The sequence below is a fragment of the Oncorhynchus mykiss genome, chromosome 17 (genome assembly GCF_057628025.1).
Source record: "Oncorhynchus mykiss isolate SJ-2025 chromosome 17, ASM5762802v1, whole genome shotgun sequence".
In the NCBI taxonomy this organism is placed as follows: domain Eukaryota; kingdom Metazoa; phylum Chordata; class Actinopteri; order Salmoniformes; family Salmonidae; genus Oncorhynchus; species Oncorhynchus mykiss.
The window spans coordinates 62770367-62787544 of record NC_143038.1 but is presented as its reverse complement, the minus strand read 5'-3'; the positions used below and the strand labels follow the sequence as shown (position 1 = coordinate 62787544).

At 42.7% G+C, this 17178-nt stretch overlaps 1 pseudogene; it reads right to left on the bottom strand.

The window, feature by feature from the left end:
* Nucleotides 1–328: 328 nt before the first annotated feature.
* LOC149976109 (uncharacterized) lies at nt 329–15850 on the bottom strand (annotated as a pseudogene).
* Nucleotides 15851–17178: the final 1328 nt, after the last annotated feature.

The following is a 17178-nucleotide window of genomic DNA, read 5'->3' as shown; positions in this document are numbered from 1 at the left end:
AGTATCCTTTGGTTTTCTGTCCCCATCATTTCATATGCATTGTCGCTGAAGTGCTTGCTACACACATGCAGGGATGCATGTTGGCTGCAGGAGTATTTACATTGTATATAATATTTTGAATTGCTACTCACCATCTTCTGCATCTTTTATTGGAAAACAGTGAAATGTGGTGCCTTCTTTCCTTGATTTCATGTATAAAGTGCAGCCAATGACCAAACACCAGCTTGCTCTTGCGGCCATCTCTTTTTTCACTTTGCGTAACTTATTTTACCTGTGATATGCCTAAAATATAATATTATGCTTGATCTGTAAATGTGGTCTGGAGGCTCTATACGGACGGTGTGATGCAATTGCGGAGCTTCCGGAGGCTTGCGGATGCCAAATCGAGCTCTGCATGGCTCCGCATTGACATGATTATATGACAGTAGGTGAGGGCGGTGTATCCTGTGTAAACACAATCTCACTTCCTTCACAACAAACATGGAGAACTTTGACAAAAGGCTATCAGAACAGGTTCACAAATAAAAACCATCTTTATGATACTGTCACGAAGCGGCTCGAAGTTCGTAACAAAAGGGAGACAACGTGGAGACAAGAAATAACTAAATATATTTATTAAATAAAGTAAACTAAATACAGTTCAAAATGGTGTGTGTAATCAGTAATCAGTAGTGCAAGTGAGTGTTTGCATGCATAAATGTGAATGCGGGGTGTTGAAAGGTGCCAAAGCAAACAAACAAAAGGCCACAAAAGTACCACAACAAAACCTATAAAAGTGTCTGCATGGAGAGAGTCTCCTCCATGACTGGGGAAGTGGTGTATTTATCCTGGGACACACCCAGGCCCAGGTGTGTCCCATGTCTCTGACGACGCTCCCGGCTCTGCCCACCGGCATCCTAATAAGGAAAACGAGAGCAAAGAGAAAGAATATGGCAGACAGAGTGGGAGGGTCGTCACAATACCTCATGTATGGATTTCAAAGACACTAAAATGAGTTTGAACTCCTGGAAAGAGATCAGGGCGGTAATGGGGATAGATGTGGTAAAGGGGTCAATAGAATGCAGACCATTGGAGACAGGCGGACAATGGAGTGGCTCAGATCCAACAAATCTGATCTAACAAAGTGGATATTTGTCAAATCTGTCATGATTGATGTATTGAAAAAGGCCCACGATGGGGTTACTAAAATCTGATGTTGATATATTTATCTATTTTCGCTGCATACAATTTAGAACAGGTTTAGAAATAGTGACACCTAAATACTAACTCCCATTCGTATAAGCTGGTAGCATAGCTAGCATACACAAATCGATGGTGGTAGTTAAGTCGTTTTCAACTGTAATGCAGTGTATTGGTGACATGAACATATATTGGGGTTGACATCGATACAAGCATTATACTCAGATTTTTACCTCAACATAGTGTGAAATACACATATAAACGATAGACTAAATGTAGGATCATTTTTCTGGGGGGCAATGAGGAGATTTGGGATGGAGATGTGGGTGAGAAAACTGTGAAGTCTCTTTACTTCATGCTATTTTGGCTGACCTCCTATGTCAAGCACCGGGAAACGGACTCCAACATCTCAGAAGAGGTAAGGCCTTGTTTTTTCGTTTAGCCAGTTGCTTGTAATTAGCTGGGTGGCTGTAGAGATTAGCCCTAAGTCACTACGTGTGGTGCGGTGCACAACAATTTATTGGATGTGTATTACCGCTCCCCGAAGTGCAAGAAGTCTGAAGGCTCTGACTTCTGCGGAGGCAGCATCGCAGTCAATGCTGTACGTGTACCATGTGTACCATGTATCGCATATCATGATGTTTCTAAGTTTCCCCCTCGAGGGCGCACATGCACAGTCGTTACCCACCTCCGCTGCTGTGGCAATCAGCCACATAAAATAATGATGTAAAATAATCAAATGTTTTAGGTGAAAAAGTACACATTTCCTGACTCAAATAATAATAGTTTGGGCAAAAGCGCACTTTCAATAAAACAACGAATTTGTCCACATTTCTGAATTATGAATTGGCAGGCAGCCAGGTAGCCTAGTGGTTAGAGGCAGGTAGCCTAGTGGTTAGAGTGTTGGGCCAGTAACTGAAAGGTTGCTAGATTGGATCCCGAGCTGACAAGGTAAAAATCTGTCGTTCTGCCCCTGAACAAGGCAGTTAACCCACTGTTCCTAGGCTGTCATTGTAAATAAGAAGTTGTTCTTAACTGACTTGCCTAGTTAAATAAAAGTTACAATATTTTTTTTTAATGAAACCACTTGCAACGGAACAGATCGAGGCCTGCATCGAGCGACACATGCAAGTCATGTGACCAATTTTTGTAACACGTTTCCGTAACCCTCTAGAGTCTAAAACCTGTCTAAGCCAGTGAGGGGGAGGGGGAGGGGGAGGGGGGGGGGGGGGTCTAAGCTAACATATGTAACTGTTTTAAGATGGTCCATGGATTATTTAGCTGCTTGATTATGAATATTAAGACCCCTTAAGGTATCAAAAAACATATTTAAAAACTGATTGGATAAAACATTGAATTTGGCATTACTGCTGGTGAATCTGTTATTCAATGTGTTTCTATTGCCTAAAAGCAGTAATGCCAAACTCAATGTTTTATCCAATCACTCTTTAAATATATTTTGGACACGGTCCGGGAAAAGAAAATCTGCCTTTTAAAAATGCATGTCATGCAATGCTACCTCTCTTACAATTTCAGAAGACATTAGCTGAATCTTTTCTAATACCACACAAATTACCGAAATGAGTTGGTACTGACAAACTGAGACACTGACAAACTGAGATCAATCTGGTCTTGAATTCAAATAAACAATAGCCCAGGCCAATGAAGCGACACAATGATTGTACAATATTAGGAGGAAATATATATATATATATACACAGTTGAAGTCAGAAGTTTACATACACCTGAGCCATATACATTTAAACTCAGTCTTTCACAATTCCTGACATTTAATCCTAGTAATAAGTCCCTGTCTTAGATCAGTTAGGATCGTATTTGGTAGCATTGCCTTTAAATAATAAAACTTTGGTCAAACGTTTTGGGTAGCCTTCCACAAGTCTCCCACAATAAGCTGGGTGAATTTTGGCCCATTCCTCCTGACAGAGATGTGGTAACTGAGTCAGGTTTGTAGGCCTCCTTGCTCGCACACACTTTTTCAGTTCGGCCCACAAATCTTCTATAGGATTGAGGTCAGGGCTTTGTGATGGCCACTCCAATACCTTGACTTTGCTGTCATTAAGGAATTTTGCCACAACTTTCGAAGTATGCTTGGGGTCATTGTCCATTCACGATCAAGCTTTAACTTCCTTGAGATGTTGCTTCAATACATCCACATAATTGTCCCTCGTCATGATGCCATCTATTTTGTGAAGTGGACCAGTCCCTTCTGCAGCAAAGCACGCCCACAACATGATGCTCCCATCCCAGTGCTTCACGGTTGGGATGGTGTTCTTCGGCTTGCAAGCCTCCTCCTTTTTCCTCCAAACATAACGATGGTCATTATGGCCAAACAGTTCTATTTATTTTTCATCAGACCAGAGGACATTTGATCCCATGGTGTTTATATTTCTACTTGCGTACTATTGTTTATACAGATGAATGTGGTACCTTCATGCATTTGGAAATTGCTCCCAAGGATGAACCAGACTTGTGGAGGTCTATTATTTTTTTTCTGAGGTCTTGGCTGATCTTCTTTTGATTTTCACATGATGTCAAGCAAAGAGGCACTGAGTTTTAAGGTAGGCCTTGAAATACATCCAAAGGGAACACCCAATTGACTCAAATGATGACAATTAGTCTATCAGAAGCTTCTAAAGCCATGACATCATTTTCTGGAATTTTCCAAGCTGTTTAAAGGCACAGTCAACTTAGTAAATGTAAACTTCTGACCCACTGGAATTGTGATACAGTGAATAATAAGTTAAATAATCTGTCTGTAAACAATTGCTGGAAAAATTAATTGTGTCATGCACAAAGTAGATGTCCTAACCGACTTGCCAAAACTATAGTTTGTTAACAAGAAATTTGTGGAGTCGTTGAAAAACGAGTTTTAATGACTCCGACCTAAGTGTATGTAAACTTCCGACTTCAAATGTACATAGTAAACGGTAGGGTAAGCCACTAAATAAAAAGTCCAATAGCACACTGACTTACCTAATGAGGAAGAAGAAGCCATAGTGTATGTTTTTCCCATGATTGTGCAGTATTTCTAAATCTGCAAAAAGTGACAGCCGCAACCAACCATAGAAATATAATCCATTAATGTCAGTTCCCATTCAAGTCGAAACTGGCAGCCATTTTAACAGCCAGAGTAAGAGGTTCCAAAACCCTTCTGTAGATTAAACAGCGCTGTGAAAAAGCGTGTTCCGGTTACGTATCCCATTGAGTTTAACAGCCAGAGTAAGAGGTTCCAAAACTCTTCTGTAAATTAAACAACTCCGTGAAAAATTATTTGACCCTTTTCGGATTTTCTGTATTTTTTTGCATATTTTCTCAAATGAATGTTATCAGGTCTTCAACCAAAATGTAATATTAGATAAAGGGAGCCTGTGTTTACAAATAACAAAAAAACATTTATACTTATTTCATTTATTTAATTAACAAACTTAGTACTGCTGTAACTCAGCAACATTTGTGGGTTTTCAAGCATGAACTGCTCGTTTCAAGTCCTGCCACAACATCTCAATTGGGATTAAATCTGGACTTTGACTAGGTCATTTCAAAACTTTTTGGGGACCAGCTCCTGACTCACATAACTGACCAGTCACATTCATTTATTATGCAGCTTATTTTTGTATTTTTTATTAATCAGTTACTTAGCAAACGGTCTCTCTGGTGGGGTTTTGGGAAACATACGTTACATCTTCAGCCTTTGTAGGAATGATGCATCATTAAAACACGCCTAAGCCTAAATGACACTGCTATCGGGAATGTCACCATGAGGCCATTGGTGATTTTAAAACAGCTACAGAGTTCAATGGCTGTGAAGGGAGAAAACTGAGGATGGATCAACAACATTGTAGTGACTCCACAATAATGACCTAAATGTCAGAGTGAAAAGAAGAATACAAATATACAGAATAAAAATAACACATCCAACATGGCACTAAAGTAATACTGTAAAACACAGCAAAATAATAAACGTATTGTCCGAAATGCAAAGCCTTGTGTTTGGGGCAAATCCAACACAACACTGAGTAACTGCTTCCTTATTTTTAAGCATGGTGGTGGCTGCATCATGTTATGGTTATACTTGACATTGTCAGAGACTGGGGAGCTTTTCAGGGTGAAAGAAACGGGATGGAGTTAAGCACAGGCAAAGTCCTAGATGAAAACCTGCTTCAGTCTGTTTTACACCAGACACTGGGAGAGGAATTCACCTTTCAGCAGCACAATAAGCTACAACACGAGGCTAAATCTACACTTGAGTTACTTACCAAGAAGACAGTTACAGTTTTGACATGAATCTCATGAAAAATCTATTGCAAGACTTGAAAATGGCCTTCCAGCCATGGTCCTTGACAGAGCTTGAAGACTTTTAAAAATAATAATGGGCTAATATTGCGCAATCCAGTTGTGCAAAGCTCTTAGAGAATTACCCATGAAGACTCTTAGCTGTAATCGCTGCCAAATGTGTTTCTAACAGGGAGCTGAATACAGTATTATTTTTCATTAATAAAACTAAAATGTGAGAATATTTCTTCCACTGACAGAGTATTTTAAATAGATCAATGACAACAAAAAAAATCACAATTAAATTAATTTCAATCCCACTTTGTTATGCAATTTTTTTTTCAAGAATCATATGGGGGTGAATACTTGTGATACCCACTGTACATACCCCTAAGCCACGAGTGTCCCCTTTAGGGTTGTCACATTCAAGGCCACTACAACACAATGACCTCTGTTTAGATGGCTGTTATCATTACATTTGTGAGATCAACAAATATATTGTGGTCAGAGACTGATAGAGATATGTATGTTATAGAGCTCAAGTTCAAAGCATGAAACGCTATGGATGTGCTTGACCAGAGATTCCAGAATGTGCCCTGGTCTCTAATGTACCAATAAACAGCATGAAGGGAGATGCTCCCGCCTCCAATTAATTATTTTTTCCAGTTCCATGAACCAGTGATGCTCTGTCCTCCTCATCACGACTCAGATCAAGTCCTGCCTGCCCATCATTGATGATTTCCCCTGTAGATGTCCCACATCACTCTAACCCTTATAGATGTCCCACATGACTCTAACCCTAACCCTTATAGATGTCCCACATGACTCTAACCCTAACCCTTATAGATGTCCCACATCATTCTATCCCTAACCCTTATATATGTCCCACATCACTCTAACCCTTATAGATGTCCCACATCCCTCTAACTCTTATAGATGTCCCACATCCCTCTAACCCTTATAGATGTCCCACATCCCTCTAACCCTTATAGATGTCCCACATGACTCTAACCCTAACCCTTATAGATGTCCCACATCACTCTAACTCTAACCCTTATAGATGTCCCACATCACTCGAACCCTTATAGATAGATGTCTCACATCACTCTAACCTTTATAGATGTCCCACATGACTCTAACCCTAACCCTTATAGATGTCCCACATCACTCTAACCCTAACCCTTATAGATATCTCACATCACTCTAACCCTTATAGATGTCCCACATCACTCTAACCCTAACTCTTATAGATGTCTCACATCACTCTAACCCTTATAGATGTCCCACATCCCTCTAACCCTTATAGATGTCCCACATCCCTCTAACCCTTATAGATGTCCCACATCCCTCTAAGCCTTATAGATGTCCCACATCCCTCTAAGCCTTATAGATGTCTAACATCACTCTAACCCTAACCCTTATAGATGATCTAATGATCCACCTAATACTCAATAAAGGCATGTAGTATAGATGATTATAGCTTATTAGATATCACCAATGGACTATTAGATAATGCTAATATAACCTGCAACATGGCAAATGTCAACAGATAGACTTCAAAAGTTGCCATTTGGGTCACAAGTAGAGACAAAAGGAATTGTATTTGAGTCCGTCAATACACTTCTAACTCGATGGTGTGTGTGTGTCACTGTGTGTCAGGGTGTATTGTTAGTTAGAGTGATTTTGTGTGTGTATGAGTGATGCAGCAAAATTGTCCATTTGCTGTATATCTGATGGGCTCAGGGATGTCATTAGTCACAGCGTGCTCTCTCTCATTAAATGGCCCAGTCGCCATGGCAGCCTCACAAGGCCCATCCCCTTCCTCAGTGCATGGAGAGGGACATGCCAATTAGAGCAAGGCGCGGTGACATGCAGTCTGCTGTGATTACAGCTCTAAGGACTGGAGAGCCACACAGGGGACAATAATACACCCTCTACAGATGCCTCCCTCCAAACAACCACAGTGACTGTCGGTGAGCCAGCCAGACCCTAGAGGACGGAAGTCATGTCTGCTGAGAGAGTAAGCAGGGGGCCCTCGTTGCTCCATTAACACTGCCAATCTGTCTGCTGCCATCAGGAGAGTTTAGATTGCTGGCCTGCAGAGAGAGGAGCAGTAATGAACTACATTACCCAAAAACCTCTGTGACATACACAAAATCCTGCACGAATCTGATGGATTTTAGGAGATGTTGCCAGTGGTTCTGTGTTTCACCTGTGAGGAGACCGTTTCATGGTGCCCATGGAGACAGACATGAGGAAGAAGAGAGCCCTCTAATCAAATCAACGAGGAGATGTTTACAGAGAATATTTCACATAGTTATTCATACACATGCTTTCACTGCAGATTCATCCTCTCACACACTGGACACCTCGACACCTCGACACCTACACACTGACACGCCACTCGTACATACATACTGGACACTATGACACCGACCCACCTACACACTGACACGCCACTCGTACATACATACTGGACACTATGACACCGACCCACCTACACACTGACACGCCACTCGTACATACATACTGGACACTATGACACCGACCCACCTACACACTGACACGCCCTCGTACATACATACTGGACACTATGACACCGACCCACCTACACACTGACACGCCACTCGTACATACATACTGGACACTATGACACCGACCCACCTACACACTGACACGCCACGCGTATATAATGGGCACTACGACACCAACCCACCTACACACTGGCATGCATACATACTGGACACTAGACCTACGCACTGACACGCCCTCACAGAGACTATAACAGAGGACAGCTCCTCCAGGGCTATTCTGAGGCAAGCGCCAGAGTTAAACGGCACTTTATGTTGTTTTGTGAGCAACAAAAGAGAAAAGAGGAAAAAAGAGAAAAAAAATTACCTTGTGTCTGGGGAGATGGAGGCATTGGTCTCTCTCTGCCTACATCTTTGTGTTTCTGAGTGAATGGTTCACTGCTTTTTTATAATAAAAAACACAGAAAAAAAAGACATCATTTTCTCCAGTCAATCTCTGCTCACGCTGACCAGCACATGAACAACAAGGCCAAACAAAAAAGCTGGGTATTCTAAATCTATCTTACATTTGTGGCATAATTTTGCCATTTCTTCTCTGTTATAAGTAACGAAGGGTATTATTTTCCCTTTATACTGGAAGACATGGGGATGGAAGGAGGGAAGGAGGATATAAGGGATGGAGGGAAGGAGGACATGGGGGATGGAGGGAGAGAAGGAGGATATGGGGGATGGAGGGAAGGAGGACATGGGGGATGGAGGGAGAGAAGGAGGTGGGATGGAGGGAGGGAAGGAAGGAAGGGTAGAAATAGAAGGTAGTAACAGAGTAACGCGTTAGTAGCTTGTAAATGATTTGAGTGGGTGGAGAAAAGAAAGGTAAGTAAAGCTACAGGCTGTGTATTTATTTTTTGATAGTTATCTTTAGTCACACAACATTAACCCCAAATAATAGTGGGGAGGGGGGTTAAAAGTAATGCACACACACTTGCAAATACAAACACACTTAACCACACACACAAGTGAAAACACATAAACATAAAATAATCTGATACCAGACACAATGGAACCTGTGCTGCTTGTTGTAATTTCGGTCCCGACTTGGAGAAAAACACATCCCTCTTTCTCTCTCTCTCCCTCCCTCTGTTTGTAAACTGTATATTTATTTTTCTCAACCTCTGTATCTCTCTCTCAACCTCTGTATCTCTCTCTCTCTATCTTTTTAAGTGGGAGAACTTGCACAATTGGTGGCTGACTAAATACTTTTTTGCCCCACTGTATATATATATATATATATACAGTGGCAAAAAAGGAGAACTTTATAGATCTGGTTGAGGGAGATTATCAGTGGTCTTGTACGTCTTCCATTTCCTAATAATTGCTCCCACAGTTGATTTCTTCAAACCAAGCTGCTTACCGATTGCAACCTGGTGCAGGTCTACAATTTTGTTTCTGGTGCCCTTTGACAGCTCTTTGGTCTTGGCCATAGTGGAGTTTGGAGTGTGACTGTTTGAGGTTGTGTACAGGTGTCTTTTATACTGATAACAAGTTCAAACAGGTGCCATTAATACAGGTAATGAGTGGAGGACAGAAGAGCCTCTTAAAGAAGAAGTTACAGGTCTGTGAGAGCCAGAAATCTTGCTTGTTTGTAGGTGACCAAATACTTATTTTCCACCATAATTTGCAAATTAATTAATTAAAAATCCTACAATGTGATTTTCTGGATTTTTTTTTCTCATTTTGTCTGTCATAGTTGAAGTGTACCTATAATGAAAATTACAGGCCTCTCTCATCTTTTTAAGTGGGAGAACTTGCACAATTAGTGGCTGACTAAATACTTTTTTGCCCCACTGTATATATATATATATATCTTTCCGTGTCTCTCTCTCTCTCCGTATCTCTATCAACCTCTTTTTGTTTCTCTCTCTCCCTCTCTCTCTCTCTCTCTCTCTGTATCTCTCTCTCTCAGCCTCTTTTTGTTTCTCAATTCAAGGGCTTTATTGGCATGGGAAACATATGTTGCCAAAGCAAGTGAAGTAGATAGTAAACAAAAGTGAAATAAACAATAAAAATGAACAGTAAAAATTACACTCACAGAAGTTCCAAAATAATAAAGATTTTAAAATGTCATATTATGTTTATATACAGTGTTGTAACAATGTGCAAATAGTTAAAGTGCAAAAGGGATAATAAATAAACATACATTTTGTCTAAGATGGCGTAGCAGTAGGGCGTGTGTATTTGTCTTATCCCGTGTCTTATCCCATGTAAATAGCCAGTCTTTTCTGTATATATCTTAATCTCACTTTCTATCTATGAACTAAATATACTTCCCGCAACCTGCCTCACCCAATGTGGTACGGATCTGCTATTTTTATTCCTTATAACTGGAACTTCCATCAGAGGCTAGCCAGCTAACTAGCTACTAGTCTTTGCTAGCCACAGCTAGCGGTCTTCACCTTTTTCTAGGTCACCAGCCAGCCTTAGCTCAGACAACACATGCCTGTCTGCTCAGCGCAAAATCAACCTAGAGCATACCGGACTGCTTCTCTCTACCAATCACCGGATTCCTTCTGTTCTGGATCATTACACTGGATCATCGCAGCTAGCTAGCTGCAAATGAGTGGCTACTGTTAGCTAACGCCCCTGTCCCGAAGCAATCACCAGCTAGCCTTGAGCTAGCCTCGAGCTAGGCCCATATACCAGCTAATTCAATGGCTACTGTTACGCACGCCTCTCTGAAGAGGGAACGCAACACCCTGCTACAACTCAACTCTCCGTGAAGCGAAAGAGGTATGGACTGTAGGTGCGGGTAAGGATGACAAAAGGCAGAATTTACAGTTTACTAAGAATTTATTCCTTCACACGGTAATATGGGGAAAAGGGGCTGGATGGAACCAAAGCAAAGAATGTAAATGTCAAAGCCCCCTCTCCTATCTTACCTGCCTAACCACTACTTACCTAATTTAGCACCACCTGGTGCACTAACCAAAATACAGGGGGTGGTCCGCCCAGGTCTTACCTAGTGTGCCTAGACAGTGAATATACTACGGGCCTCTTGCCTAAGCACTCCCTAGATGCCTTCCCCTTCCCCCCCTGGGAACAAATGAAACAGGATAATAAACTATTTAAATAATCAAAACAGTGCGTCCTATTGACACATACCAGACATAGCCAATCAGCTCCCTCAGCAACAACTAACATAATATATACCAAATCGCTTTCTGAGAAACCACTAACACTACACAGCTCTCAGCAATTGAATTCTCTATATCACACTCAAAAGGCGGCAGTTCTGAGTGTACATTTGTTTCAAGAACACCAATGGATTATGGTCTGTGAAGACCATTACAGGCAAGGCACTGGAGGCCACATATACCTCAAAGAACTGTAAGGCAAGCAATAAAGCCAGCGTCTCTTGTTCAATTGTAGAATACCTTGACTGACACGAGTTGAACTTACGGGAGAAGAAACTAACGGGCCGATCCACTCCGTCTTCATCTTCCTGTAAGAGAACCGCACCCACCCCCACTATACTAGCATCTACCTCCAACTTAAAAGGTTTGTCAAAGTTGGGGGCGGCAAGCACTGGGGCACTACAAAGTAACGCTTTAGCGGACTCAAAAGCATAGTTACAGTCCTTGGACCACTTAAATGGTACCTTGAGACTAAGCAGAGATGAAAGGGGAGCTACTACCGTCGAGAAATTCTTACAGAATGCACGATAGTACCCTACCATCCCTAGGAATCTGCTCAACTGGCGGCGAGTCGTGGGAGTAGGAAAAGCAGCAATTGCTTCCCCTTTGCCAGATACTGGGCGTACTTGACCTCGTCCCACTTGTTTCCCTAAGTAAGTCACATTAGCCTTACCAAACTCACACTTGGCCAAACTGAGGGTTAAAGAAGCATTTTCCAACCGCTGAAACACACTTCTCAAAGTGGAGAGATGATCATACCAAGTAGACGAATGAATCACCACATCGTCAAGGTAAGCAGTACAATTTGGCACATCTGCAAACACAATATTAACTAGCCGTTGAAAAGTAGCAGGTGCATTACACATGCCAAAGGGCATCACAGTATATTGTACAAAGTTATCAGGTGTAACGAAAGCCGATATGTCAGAAGCTCGAGAGGTCAGAGGCACCTGCCAATAACCTTTTAGCAAATCTAACTTACTAACGTAAGCAGCAGAGCCAATTTTATAAATGCAGTCATCTAAGCGAGGTAGAGGAAAAGAATCAGACTTTGCAACTGCATTTACACGACGATAGTCTGTACATAAGCGGGACGTACCATCAGGCTTAGGAACAAGAATACATGGGGAACTCCAGGAGCTGTTACTGGGTTTTGCCATGTCATTCTGTAATAAATAAGCTACCTCACTTTTCATTACCTCCCTTTTCGTAGCATTAACCTAATACGGATGCTGACGTATAGGAGCAGCGTTCCCCACATCTACGTCATGTTCCAAGATGGACGTGTGCCTTGGAATGTCCTGAAACACATTGAGAAAACTGTTTATCAATAGGATAAGATCCTTAGTTTTATCGTTATCCAAATGCTCCATTTGAGAGGGTAACTTTTTCAGCATCTCTGAATTACATACGTAGGCGTTCACACTGCTGTAACGTATAGCGTAACTCCAACCCGTCCTCCTTATCCTCATTTAGGTCCCAGCCAGGCTTCAGCACCACCGCAGCCACACTGGAGATGGCAGGCTTGACCGGCTTTCCTGAGGAACTGTTGGGAGTTTCACGCACATAATATGTTTTCAGCATGTTAACATGACACACACGGGAAGAACGCCTTCTATCTGGGGTCTTTATCACATAATTGGTGTCACTGAGTTTCTTTTCCACCAGATATTGTCCAGACAAACGTGCCGACAGAGATGAGCCAGGGATTGGCAACAAAACTAAAACTTGATCCCCTGGTGCAAAAGAACGGCCAACAGCCTTTTTGTCAGTAGGAACTGGTTACCTGACCTGGTTTTCGGCAATGGACCTACACCATCAATTATCACTCTTTCAAACGGTTCCCCCACCACAGGAATCGGGCAGAGCGGAGCACGAGGAACTGTTTGATTCACTTTCCCAATGAGTTGACATATGTGACATGTTTTACAAAATTGGATAACGTCAGACTTTAAACCTGGCCAGAAAAAATGTCGAAGGACTCAGCACCTGCTGTCGGAACGGTGTAGGAAACCCCACTTGACACACTTCACTCCAGTCACTAACGGTGTCATGAGCTGCCCATTTACGCATAAAAACTCCTGCTTCCATAAAGTAGGCAGTCTCCTTAGTTTTAGCTTCCTAAATGGAAATTACCAAAGCAAAACACTCGCGAAGACTAGTGTCTCCCTTTTGACATTCAATCACCTTCTTGGGGGTGACAGACAAAATAATGTCATTTAATTGGGGCGCGATTTTGCTTTCCCCTGTCTTAGTTTTTACAGGAGTAAAAACTGTCGGCCTTGCAGAAGGAATACTCTGTGCGTTGTCTTCTACCTCAACATTCTCAAAAATGGTACTAGCCAAATCCACCAAATCTCCTAGCTTGCGAGATTGTGCCCTCATTAACACACAAGCAGGAAAAACATGTGGAAATGCTTGAACCAATTTCTCATCTGTAGTTCGGATTTCTGGGTTGTCTACTACCGCTAACACAGGACTGACATTACCACCAGCAGTATCATTCCCTAGTAGCAATGTGACTCCTTTTACTGGCAGTGTAGACACTACACCAACACGGAAACGTCCTGATACCAAGTCTGACACTAAGTGGACCCAGTGTAATGGTACAGGTATGGTTTTTGTCTCTATCCCCTGTAATATGACATGCGAGCCACAATATGTTTCAGGAGACCAGGGTAAAGCATCAGTAACGATTACTGACTGCGCCGCCCCGGGGTCTCGTAAGATTTGGATAGGCTTTTGATCAGCTTGTTCTCCTGTTAAGGAAACACAACCGGCAGAGATAAACGGAGCATAGACAGGTTCCGGTTACTCAAATGCTGAATCAATAACTCGATCCAATGGACGAGCCAAAGACTTGACTAAACCCAAACTTTTCATTTTTGGGGACTGTTTCGGTTTATTTTTCACAACTGGGCAGTCCGCAATCACATGACCCTTTTGGTGACAGTAAAAACATTCACGGATTTCATGAAAAGGCTTCGGGTTGTCAGAGGAAAAGCGTCCTGAACGAGGCACTGATGATAATCGTCCGGCCTTCAAAACGAGGTGCACCAAAGACAGTCTTGTGTGTCAAAGCGTACTCATCTGCCAACACTGCTGCCTGGGCCAATGTCATCACTTTCTGTTCATTTAAATGAACTACAATTCTATCTGGGAGGTCGCTTTTAAAATCCTCCAACAGCATCAACTCCCAAATATCAGCAAAGGTGTTGGCTTTGCTGGCTGAACACCAGCGATTAAACAGAGACTCTTTGTCCCTTGCAAACTCAACAAATGTACGGTGAGAGGGTTTCTTGTGGTTCCTGAAGCGCTGTCTATAAGCTTTAGGCACCAACTCATAAGCCCGCAACACTGTAGTTTTAACTGTATCGTAGTGTAAACTGTCTTCCAGGGAGAGAGCAGCTACTACTTCCTGGGCTTTCCCAGACAAATTACATTGCAACAGGAGTGGCCAAACCTCGAGTGGCCAATGCAGCACAGCGGCCACACGCTCAAACACAGAGAAATAAGAATCAACTTCCGACTCTCGAAATGGAGGGACTAAGGCAATATTTTTACTCACATCGAAGTGGACTTGATGATGAGCAGCTTGTGGAGTCGCACTGGAGCCAAATCAAATGTATTTATATAGCCCTTCGTACATCAGCTGATATCTCAAAGTGCTGTACAGAAACAAAGCCTAAAACCCCAAACAGCAAGCAATGCAGGTGTAGAAGCACAGTGGCTAGGAAAAACTCCCTAGAAAGCCCAAAACCTAGGAAGAAACCTAGAGAGGAACCAGGCTATGTGGGGTGGCCAGTCCTCTTCTGGCTGTGCCGGGTGGAGATTATAACAGAACATGACCGAGATTTTCAAACGTTCATAGATAACCAGCAGGGTCAGACACTAATAATCACAGTGGTTGTAGAGGATGCAACAGGACAGCACCTCAAGAGTAAATATGAACAGTTTAGGGTTCCATAGCCGCAGGCAGAACAGTTGAAACTGGAACAGCAGCAAGGCCAGGTGGACTGGGGACAGCAAGGAGTCATCATGCCAGGTAGTTCTGACGCATGATCCTAGGGCTCAGGTCTTCCGAGAGAGAGAAAGAAGGAGAGAATTAGAGAGAGCATACTTAAATTCACACAGGACACCGGATGAGACAGGAGAAGTACTCCAGATATAACAAACTGACCCTAGCCACCCGACACACACAGCATAAATACTGGAGGCTGAGACAGGAGGGGTCAGGAGACACTGTGGCCCCATCCAATGAGACCCCCGGACAGGGCCAAACAGGAAGGATATAACCCCACACACTTTACTAAAGCTCTACACAATATTGTGCTTCTGATGCCAGGTGCCATAGCAGTCTCTTTCTGCTGTAAAGTAAAGGGTCACCAAGCATGTGGTGCAGGTGATGGGGGACTTCATCTTGCAAGCAACACAGCGACGCCTCCATGCTGTGCCCTTTTGGCCCTTAGGCATATCCATGCCTGCGGAAATAAATTTGGGCAGATGAAAACTTGTGGCAGGAGCAGAAGGGACAGAAGGGACAGAGGTAGAGTAGGTAGAACGTGGTGCAGTGGTGCTGCAGCCAGCAAGCTCCTTGATGAGCAGCTCTCTGAAGGCTTTCTGTGAGAGGAAGGGCTTTCCACAGCTCTTAGCCATTTCCTTGTGTAGGATGAATGCATTCACCACAGCAATGTCGATGAAATGATAGAAGAAGGTCTTGTACCATTTCATCGTCTTATGGAGAACATTGTAATAGCCTATCAACATTTCTGATAGGTCCACACCTCCCATGCTCTTGTTGTAGTCCTTTACTGCAGTTGGAATGGGGACATTTTTGGTGGTCCATGCCCCGGCACCGTCCTTCACACGCCTGACAACATGATCCCCACTGAAGGACTTGTGGATTGTTGTGCACTTCACCACCTCTCTGGTATCCATCCACTTTACAAACAGCAGGCCATCTTCACGGATCCATCGCATGGTCCCCCGCTCAGCACGCTTAGGCATGTTGTTCACCTTCGTCTTCGGAAAGCCCGCCCTGTTGGTACGAATGGTGCCACAAGCTTCCTAAGGTCTGCAAACAGGGTAGAGCTAGTGTAGAAGTTATCCACAAACAGTTTGTAGCCCTTCCCTAGCAGTTGAAAATCCAATAACTCCATTACAGAGTAGTAGCTAAGTCCCTTACTGGTAGAAAAACTGTTCTTCCCCTCATAGACAAAAAAATGAATGTGTAAGCACACACAGAATCAGCCAACACAAACAGCTTGTAACCCCACTTGGTTGGTTTGTTTCTCATGTACTGTTTGAGGCCAATTCTGACCTTTGAGGCTACCATCCTCTCATCTATTGACACATTCTGGGCTGGCTGAAAGTAGGTTTTGCAGGCCTCAACAATGCTGTAGTAGAGAGGTTTTATTTTGCACAGTATCAAACGTTGCTGTGCCTCTCTTCTTGTCAATCGTTTCATCAACCTTTGGGTCACTGATATGAAGCGCCTGTGAAATAACCAGAAACCTTTTGCAAGACATAACAGTCATGGGGAAAGGCAGTTGGTAGAGAGATTATGTTTTCCAGTAGTCCTTCAGGCTTTTCAGCTTCACCAGCCTGTAACGGTTTTCTTCGTGAGAAGGAGAGTCGGACCAAAATGCAGCGTGTAGATTGCGATCCATGTTTTAATGAACAAACGTAAAAAACGAATCAATGCAAACACTACAAAATAAAGAACGTGATGAACGTAACGAAAACCTAAAACAGCCTATCTGGTCAAAAAACACATAGACAGGAACAATCACCCACAAACACACAGTGAAACCCAGGCTACCTAAATATGGTTCCCAATCAGAGACAATGACGAACACCTGCCTCTGACTGAGAACCATATCAGGCTGAACATAGAAATAGACAAACAAGACATGAAACATAGAATACCCACTCAGATCACACCCTGACCAATCAAAACATAGAAAATACAAAGTAAACTATGG